Raw genomic sequence first — 10,999 nt, forward strand, 5'->3', positions numbered from 1 at the left:
ATAAATCGTAACAATATTTTGATATTTTATTGATATTAAAATATAAATTAATTTTTTAATTATTTTTAATGTCTTATTTTAATTATATAAAGTATTTAAAATATTATTTATTTTAATAAATAATAATATATACTATTTCTAAATTTATTTCAAGAATACATATTAATAATAAGGCTGGATAAGCTGACACGACAACTCAACAAAGTGTCTATGCTTCATAGGTTGGTTTCTAGGAAAATAATGTGCTGATTTTAAATGGGCAGTTTCGAATTACGTGATACATCCAATTGCTCATTAATCAATGAGTTAAAACCGCTCATCTATCCTATTATTTTGAAATTGCACATCTTCTCTATTATTTAAAACCACTCATCTTTCCTATTATTTGAAACGTTCTATTTTTAAGAGTTCAGTACGAACAAACAAAGTTATTAATTTAAAATTTAAAATATAGATGAGATATAAATTAATTAAAGGTGATCTAAATAGTAACAAAATATATAGATTTTTATTTTTTAAATTGGTCTAAATTAAATTATTAATATTTTTTATTATTTTTAAAAATTATATTTTTATATTTACAAGTACACATATCTTGTTTACAGTGTGTATTTTTCAAATTCCATATATCTCATTTACAGACGAGATAAAGCCAAATAAAATCATGTATTATCTCGTATATACGGTAAATGAGATATAAGCAATCTTAATTCGTTTACCAATTGTAAACGAAATATGTAAAAAAATGAAAATTAGTAAATATACTACAAATTACCTATATCCGTAAATAAAATATCCAAATTATTTATTTCAAAAATCTATTAAAACATGTGTAATATATACAACGACGGCATTTCAGACTTTCTTTTAATAAATAAAAGAAATTCATATTTACGTTTTTGTTTAAAAATATTTTTTTTACGGTTGCGCTATCGTGGAAGAGCGCTATAACACACTCACTACCAACCAAGGTTCTGAAAATCGGATCGGACCGGTCGGTTCGACCGGTTTAACCGCGAATCGACAATGCATGCAGTCTGGTCCTCTTGTATTAACCGGCGGGGAAAAAACCGCGAAGAAACTGCTGAACCGGTTAAAAATTGGCCAGTTGGACCGAACCGGTGACCGGCCGGTTCTTCTAAAAAACTTAAACGGCGCCATTTTTAATGGTATTTTAAAAAAAAATAAAAAACTAAAACCCGACCCGCACGACTCGCCCGACCCGTTACCACTCGGAACCCCCCTTGCCCCCTTCTTCCCCATTCCCAAGTCGTAGTCTCACTCTCACTGTCTCTTACTCAGTTACTCTCACACCCTACCCTAGCCCTCTGAAGCATTCGAAAACCCCAGCCCAGACGCCACCGCCGTCACCGGGGTTTGCAGGTCGTGACCGCCACCACCGTCGCGTGGTCTCTTCTTCCGTTCATTCATCTCAGTCTCACTCCAGATTCTAGGCGTGAACGGTGAACCCTAGCCCCTTCTGAAGCATTCGAAAACCCCAGCCCAGTCGCCACCGCCGTCGCCGGGGTTCGCTGGTCGTGACTGCCACTACCGTCGCGTGGTCTCTTCCCCAGTTCGCCCGTTCATTCATCTCAGCCTAGCCCCTTCTGAAGCATTCCCAGGCTCCCAGCGTCCCCGTGGTCCTCAGGCTGCCACCGCCGTCGCCTGCTCCTCAGCACCGCCGCTTCGTCTTCGCTGGCCTCTCCCTTCGTCGTCGCTGGTCTTCGCTTCGTCAGCACCCAGGTGAGTGAATCCTCTGCTTCATCTTCTCTGTTTCATACTTTTATCTTCTATGTTAGAATGTATGGTTTTGATTCCAGAACGCCTAATGTTGATGTTGTATTATTTTGGTGTTTTGCTGCTTTACAATTTTGGTGTTTTGCTGCTTTAGAACGCCTAATGTGTCTTACTGTTTTGGTGTTTTCCAGCCAATTGATGTTTTTGTGTTGTGTTGAATGGCTGAATGCTATAGGCACTAGGCAGAATTGTGTTGTGTTGAATGGCTGCCAATGCAATGAAAATTTGGGATCAACAGCCAATTCTGGGAACTTTGATTTCTGTTCAATTTCTTCGGTCTTCAATTTAGTGTTTCGCACTTTTGCTGCTCTGTAACTGTTAATTTGTTACCTTGTTTAATTTGTTACTTTGTAATTGTTAATTTGTTACTCTGTTTTGTTAATGCTGATGTGGATATTGAAGCAGCACAGGATGAGGTGATTGTTAGGGTGAGTTTCCCTCTTGATTCTCATCCGGTTTCAAGAGTGATCCAAACATTCCAAGAGGCATAAATCAATGTTATTGATTCAAAACTCGCAGCTGCAAATGACACCATATTTCACACCTTTGTAATTAAATCCCAACAAGGATGTGAACAGCTCACAAAGATAATTTTGTTATACTGTTGGGGGATCTAAAAAGAAAAGCAATTGGAACTAGGGTAGTAGAATAATAGTTCCTATTAACTGTGTAGGTCAACCAATTTATTAATGTTTGTTTATAGTATACACAGTTTATCATAAGTATTATTCTTGCAATTGTCAAATTATTTTTGGTTTTTGGTTGTTTAGTTTAATGATCATAGGGTTTATTTGTTCTGTCTTCTTTTTTCTTATATCCCATATGCCTTCTCAAATCTCAAGTTCCTATTCTTTCTTTCTTGTATTCTATCAACTTCTGTGCATAAGACATAAGAGGAAAGTAGTGATTAGTTATGTTTTTGTCACCTATAGAGAGAATCATGTCTATATAAATATTTATATTGTAATTAAAAGTTGTAGCATTATTATTATTACCTTGGTTTTAATGTTTAGGCCTTATGAAACATTGCAGTATATATAGTTCTTAGCCAAGCATCTGCTTCTTTTGGTTTTAATATTTAGATATGCTTTTATTACTATTTAACTTTTGAGTTTGGATTTTGATAAGATCATATGTATTTGGTTGATGATATTTTATGTAGTGTTTTAAATTTTGAAGATATTTTAAGATTTATATTAGACTATAATTATATTTTAGGATGTGTATTTATAATTTATTTATTATTCTATTCTAAAACAGTTTTTTCGGTTGAACCACCGGTTGGACCGGTTAGACCAATAAACCAGTAAACCAGTGACTAGAGCGGTTTGATGATCGGTCCGATTTTTTGAACCTTGCTACGAACATATTCACTGCTATCGTAGGTTTATTGCATGCGATATAGATGGGACCAGTATATAACGCAGGCAACCCCTACACATTCACCTGTAGTCATTTTTTAAAATTTATCTGTTTGAATAGAGTGAAAATCGAAAAAGAAAGAAAAAAAAGAGAAGAGGAAAAAAAGAGTTGGCGCGATGACTCGGAGCAACAATGATATCAACCATTTGAATGAAGGCGGACATACTGTGGGTCATATTGATGATCAGATTTAAAACTTAAATTATTATTTTTATTATATTATTACTATTATTATTAGTTGGTTAGGTAATTGTTATAAATTTAGGATAAATCTAATATATCAGGGAATAAATATTTATAAATATATAGATTAGGAAGATTTTTATATTTAAATAGAAATTTTTATATTTAGACTATTTGTTATACATTAGTATTAAATAAGATAAATGTTGATGAGTTAGTAGATAATGAGAACTGGAGGTTCTCAGCATGGTAATGGTGCCAGTATACATAATACATAAGGTCCCGAGAAAGGCAGAGGTGATCTTAGAACTCTAACACTCAGATATAAAATCATAAATTTATAAATTGAAAATTGTAAATAGGGAAGGATATCTAAGGTCCTTATTTCTAATTCATTTCTAACCTAAACCCTAACTTCCACCTTCCTTCTATCCCCCAAAATTCCAGTGCACAGAGAACCATTACAGTTAAAGCAAGTACAAGTAAGATACAGATACAGCGGGTAGCAAATATAGCAGGTAAGCATAATAATCACATAGACAAGCCCAACTAATGCACAATCAAACAATACACACATATGCATATGATGTATACCTATCCTATGGCTGATGAGTCTCATCTGCCGGTTATAAAACCAGCTCGACATGTCTGGTAACTAACTCTAGATAGTCCCTCGTGCGTGCATTCCCAAGAGTCTACGCATAGTTTTCTCAATCATATTTATCAAATTCAGCTCATTGGAAAAATTTTCTGGGAGTTAAAGTGCCCGGCCACATCTTGTGACGTATGGTCAATAGAGTATCGAGTCTTAACCTAGAGCAAGTGGTGGCAAGCCCCTGCATCTACGCAGGAAAATTCGTATCTCATATAATAAGAAGTGCATACTCAATTAATCATTCATATTCAATTCATTTAATATCATCATAGCCATTTATCATCACATATTCAGTGTATAAGCACTTCTCAAGCTCAAATTCACCACATCACAATCACAATTCATTAATTCACCACTTCACAATCATAATTCATCATATCTCAAACTTTCTTCACTTCAAAGTTGCCACCCCTTCATAGTTCAACCCCCTTTACTATCATTACAACTAAGTTTTAGGATCTTGGAGAGTAAAAATAGAGGTTTAGAGGTTTAAAATCATGTTTAAATCACGAAACTCAAGTTGCTGAAAAACAAGATCCCGCGTACGCATGCCTGATCTTTCGTATGCGAGGGTGCATTTTTCTCTGCTCGCGTATGCGGCTAATGTCCGCGTGTGTGAGCCTGATAAACCCATATTTCATGAGTTCTTTTGTGCTTAATTTTTATTCAACTCTTCACCTACTTATTCACATTAATTGCATGGTTTTACTTTCCCTTCCTTATTATGTCATATTGTGAAAAACATGTTTCCTAAGCTTTAAAAAATTAATTATTTTAATTACCTTTATTTCCATTCGATGCCGTGATTAATGTGTTGAGTAGCTTCAGTTTCCTAAAGGCTGAATGACTTAAAGGATGAAAAAGGAAATATACAAAAATGGAAGGAGAAGGCAAAACAGAGCTTTAAGGAAACTGGTATCCACGCGATCGCATGGACGACGCGATCGCGTGCCAGAAGCAAAGAAGCAGCAACGCGGCCGCATGACTGACGCGACCGTGCGCCTTGAGTAGAACACCCACGACGCGGACGCGTGACTGACGCGACCGCGTGGAAAGGAAAAGTTCCAGATGACGCGACCGCGTGACCCACGCGGACGCGTGACAGAGGCCACGTATCAGAATTTACAGAATACGCCCCCAGCGATTTTTGAAGCCCTTTTTGGCCCAGATCCAAGTACAGAAAGCATAGATTAGAGGTTATAAAGTGGAGGAATGCATCCATTCAGAGAGAGCTCGCCAATTTCTAGTTTTCATCATTTAGATTTAGTTTAGAGAGAGATTCTCTCTCTCTCTTAGGATTTAGGACTTCTTCTTGTTTTGGGAGTAACTCTGGATCCAGGTTTTAATGTTCTTTTATTTTAATTTTACTTTTATTTATTTGATTCCAATATTTGAATTGATTATTATAATTTAAATTATGAATTATTCCATGTTACAGATTTCTATTTGAATTAATGATATTTAAGGTACTTTCAGTTTATGATTGTTCTCTTTGATTTAAGTTGCCATTGCTTCCCATCTAAGGACACTTTTATTATTCCAGCAATTTACTTTTTCCCCTTTTGGTCTTGGTTAAGAAATCAGTGACTCAACATTATCGAACTTAGCATAATTGATAATCGTTATCTTGTTAATTGATCTGAACTTCAATAATCCCAACTTTTTCCTAGGAAATAAATAGGATTCGAAGGTCAAACTAATTAGTCCCTTGACTTACCTTTGCTTCATAGGTTAACTAAGTGGAATTAAGATACAACTTTCATTATTGTTGAGAGGGATAACTAAGTTGGACTTCTAATTTCCCTTATCTTGCCAAAAGTTGTTTTACAGTTATTATTTATTTTTAATTGCCATTTAATTCACTCGTCATTTAAATTACTTGCTTCTCACCTTCTAAACCCCGATTACAACCTTTATAACCAATAATAGGAACATACTTCCACGTCGTTCCTTGAGAAGACGACCCGAGGTTTGAATACTCGGTTAACAATTTTTAAGGGGTTTGTTACTTGTGACACCCAAAACGTTTGTACGAAAGGGATTTTTGTCGGTTTAGAGACTATATCTACAACGCGACTCTTTTTATGACATTCTTTACTGGCAGAAATCACGATCATCAAAATGGCGCCGTTGCCGGGGAACTGCTAACGTGTGCCTTATTATTGGTTATTGTAAATATTTTTCTTTTGCTTGTTTATTTATTTTTGTTTTTCCTTTTTATCTTTATTTGCTACTATGAACTCTCACCCCTCTCGCTTTGAGTTTGGTTCTAATATTGTTAAAGGAAATAGAAGTTACAGCAGGAATGTGCATCAAGGTCAGACCAATCAAGGATGGATGGAACCAAGAGGATCTAATCAACCCTTTTGGCAGCAACACCCTCCGAGATATCCTGGACAAAGACCATTCTACCGTGCATACCCAGCTGAAAGACATGGTGGACAACCTTGTAACTACCAACAAGCCCCACCCCGTGCATATGAACCATCCTTTCAACATAACCTCGAACCACCACACTCACAAGCTTCTCTTCACCATTCGCCATCATATGATCCTTCCCTACCCCAATACAAATCCAATCATTCCCAATCATCACCACTTTCCTTTGTATCATGTCCAAGTCCGGCAAACCGCGAAGCAGAGGATCGCCTAAAAGAAACAGTAATTAAATTTCAAACAACCATTCAACAACTGGAGCAAGCACTAATTCAATGGGCCACTAGGCGCTCAAATATACAAGGATCAACCACAGCTCCATGTGGACAGCCCGATGAAGAGCGTAGCATGAAACAAATACTAGAGACTCCAGTGGACAAGACAGAGAATGAATTCATACTAGAACAAGTGGAAGAAGCTGTCATTGTTCAAGAAGAAGAGTTGGTTGAAGATCTAGGAGATGCTGAACTTCCTTGGGAATCTAGAATTGAGGAAAACTCCATCCAAGATGCTACAGTTGATGCTAAGAAGGATACCGTACAATCTCCAAGGCAAGTCGTTTACGAAGAATCAGACGGAATAATCCAAGAAGCAAATTTCCTTGATGATGATAGTCACAAGTCTAGTTCTCCTAGTGATGAACTTGCGTCCGTAAGTGAATTCTCTGAGATCGAAGAATTTTCCCCAAGAGAATATGAAGATGATGCGGAGGTAGATTTCTCTCAACCTCCAATCTATGACTCGAGTGATGAGGAAGACATAGAAGACTTTGACCAGGATACAGATACAATTGAAGATCTTTGCAAGGAAGTGGAAGAATTCACAGAAGAGCACAAGGAAACGGAACTTGCAGAACCACCAAAAACACCTATCCCAAGGCCATTACCACCTAATACAAGCTTCAAGTGGGTACAATCCTTAACTTATAATTTTACTTATTCACTTGAATATGGTTTGCTTGAAACAGATGGCCAACTTAGAGCTCTCTGCGGCTTTAAGAGTAAGAGGGAATTGGCTCGTACTCAGAACTGGTGCACCAGGTTCAATAAGGTTCCACGCTTCACCTCGAAGTACACGGATTGGTATCATGCTCAATTGCATGGATCACAGAGAATGTTTGGTCACCACGGTGAGATTCTACTTTTTAACCCGCTGGAATGAAAACTTACAAATCAAAACGGAGGCGGATCTAAAAACACAGCTTGGGATCATGGATTATATTCTGACATTCGTCATCCCGGGAGGCTGAATATTTGTTTGAAGCTGCTCAGAAGCTTTACATGCCTAGTTTGGGACCCCGGAGGCTATTGGCATTCCAAGCACTGGTGAAAATTTTTGGACGAATTTAAACATAAGCCACCATAACAGGATACTCTCCCAATGTCCAACTTAAGGACTTTAACTAAAAGTGCTAGGTGGGAGACAACCCACCATGGTATGGTCGCTTCTTTCTCAATCTATTTCTTGTTTATTGTTTTCAATTTACCCTTTTTTTTTATTTTAACATTAACCTGGAATCATGCATAGCATTCATGTTAATCATTGCATCCTGCATTTTTCAGTTAAAAAAAAAAAGGGTTGCACGACGCGACCGCATGCCCCATGCGATCGCGTCATATCGCGAAAAACACCACCCATGCGACCGCGTGACCCACGCGGCCGCGTGATATATATATCGGCGTAAGGATCCAACGAACAGAAAGTTGGGCTGGAATCGTGCGGCTCTTGTGCGTTTCGCACAAATTGGCCCACGCGATCGCATTCCCCATGCGATCGCGTCACTTACCCAATACCAATCCCACGCGACCGCGTGAGCGACGCAATCGCGTCGCATGGATTGTATATCACCCCAAAAGGAGACAGAGAGTTGCGCTGAAACGGCGCTGGAGTCGTGCGTTTAGCACGAATTCCAGCGACACAATCGCGCGACCCACGCGATCGCGTCACCTCTCTTTCCCCCCCTCTCATGCGATCGTGCGCCCCACGCGGTCGTGTCTCCCCCATTTTCACCCCAACCATGCGACCGCGTGCCCCACGCGGCCGCGTGGATTCGAAAATATAACCCCCAGCCATGCGAACCCTATCAGTCGCGCAGCCCCCCTTCACCCCCAACCCTCTTCTCCTTCTCTGTTCTTCTTCCCCCAGCTACCGCCGGCCAGCCACCACGCCACCACCCCGACGCCGCCGCCGCCCAGACCCCGCCGTCGTACCACCCCGTCCCCTTCTCTCTTCTTCCTTCTTCCTCTCTCATCCCCTCTCCACCACAGCCACCTCCGCGAGCACCGCCCAGCCCCTGCTGGCCATCCAGCCGCGCCCCCTCAGCCGCCACCGCGACGCCGTGCACCACCACCGCGCCGGACGCCACCGCAGCCACCTTCTTCCCTGTTCCACCCCTTCCGCTTACCAGGTTCCGCAACACGCAACCCTTTTTATCCGTTCGTCACTTTTCTGTATTTTTTATTCCGTTTATGTTCATGATTAGGATAGCTAGACTTGCATGTTGTAGTGGATTTTTAGGTTGTTAGGTAGCTTAGGCTGTGGTTAGTGGATCTAGGTCTGTTTACTTGCACTGTTCTTACTTCTGTTTTATCCTATGTGCAAATCTGTTGCTGCTATAATCATGATTCATATGCTGCTTTCTTGTATGTTGCTGCTGTTTACATTGAGTTTTTATGTTTATTTTATATCTATGTACATGCAGCTTGATTTTTTTAATTTATATGAACTGATATGATTGCTGTTTATTTTCCGGGACAATCCAATTTTAGCCGGAATGCTGCCCAAATTTTTTTGAAAATTGTTTTCATTCTTGTTTTGGTTTGGCAACTCTGTTTTACTCTGCTTCTCCTAAACCATTTCATGAATGCTAGGGCCACTTTCTTATCCTCTTTGATTTCCTGGTTCATAACCTACATTTGTGATTCACTTATTCCAATTTCTGATTTCTTTATTTCTATTCGAATCAGCATCACCCTGTTTTCTTTATTCGATTATGAGTACTTCTATTCTTACCTGTGAATCCTTGTTATATGAAATTTTTTCTATGCCACTTACTTTCCTAACTCACTAATTTTAATTTACTAATTTCTTTTTACCATACTAACCCTCTTTATCTCTTTTCTGATCACTTTCACTTCCTCTAACTTTCTCACTATGGCACATTGAATTTTTTTCTTTCCATTTAATATTAATTCAATCACATTTCAATTACTCATTTTCCTTATTCTATTTCTCCCTTACCGTTTTGAGTTTCCTTTGTTTAAATTGCCTATTTGCTTTCCTATTTTATCCATTTCCTGGTTTTCTATTTTTCAGGATGTCTGCCTCACAAAGGAAAGGCAAAGGCAAGGCTACTGGCAAGCGCAAGAGATGAGATTCCTCCCAGTCCATCATTGCTCTAATGCACGATTCCTCATGGCGGGAGAAGAACTTCACACAGCAGGAAAAAGCTGACCAACTGCTCCCTTCGACTGATCCTATAAAATTTGCAAATCGGTACTGTGAGCTGAAGTACCCGACTTTTGCAAACTCTAGAAATCTATACCTGGAATGTACCTTGAAAATTCCAGAAGCCCTCCAGTAATACACCACTGAGCAAATCAAGCAAAGGGGCTGGTTCTTTCTGGAGAGACCACTGACAGAGGTCAATGCATCTTGGGTCCGGGAATTCTATTGCAACTACTACCTTACTACCCTAGATGCAGTGAACCTGAGGGAAAAGCAAATTCTGGTCACTGAGGAGGCCATAGAGACCATTCTCCAGCTCCCAGCCAAGTCCGATCAGCCAGATGGTTATGCACAGGCTGAGGAGGACATGGGCCAGATGCGGTTTGATTGGGATGCTGTGAAGGCACGGATAGCTCTCGACCCTGCTGTTCCTTGGGAGATGGGTCAGGACACCACTATGCCTACAGGGATCAAGAGATGTACTTGAATGATGAGGCTCGGCTATGGCATCAGATCTTGAGCAACTATGTAATGCCGAGTACTCATGAGACTGAGATCCCGGCTGCCATGATCACCCTCCTCTGGTGTGTGTAGGAGGGTAAGGACATGTACTTGCCTCGTTTTATCCGGCATTATATGGCCAGGGTCCACGTCCGAGGCACCCTCCCCTTTCCTTATCTGGTTACACGGCTAGGCCGTCAGGCTGATGTCCCTTGGGAGGATGCCGATGAGGGACCACCAGCAGCAGACTGCAGGAAGATCATCCCTCACAGTAGGAACTTCCTTGCTTTGGGCTACAGACCACCACCTGTCACTGCTAATGATGAGACAGCCCCTCCGTCTGCTGGACCCTCTTCATCCACAGCTGCCCCAGCTGCCCCTGCTGCCACCACTGCACCTCCACCCGCCTCTGAGCCGGTTTATCGCCTCGTGCACCGTCTATTCCGCCAGCTTGATCAGATGGAGTGCCGTAACAGGCGCCGGTATGAGAGATTGGAGCGCCGCAGCAGGCCACGCTATTCCCATCTGAAGCTGATGATCCGACAGGGCGCCGACATC

This window comes from Arachis ipaensis, chromosome B9, assembly GCF_059453495.1.
Source record: "Arachis ipaensis isolate K30076 ecotype BB chromosome B9, ASM5945349v1, whole genome shotgun sequence".
In the NCBI taxonomy this organism is placed as follows: Eukaryota; Viridiplantae; Streptophyta; class Magnoliopsida; order Fabales; family Fabaceae; genus Arachis; species Arachis ipaensis.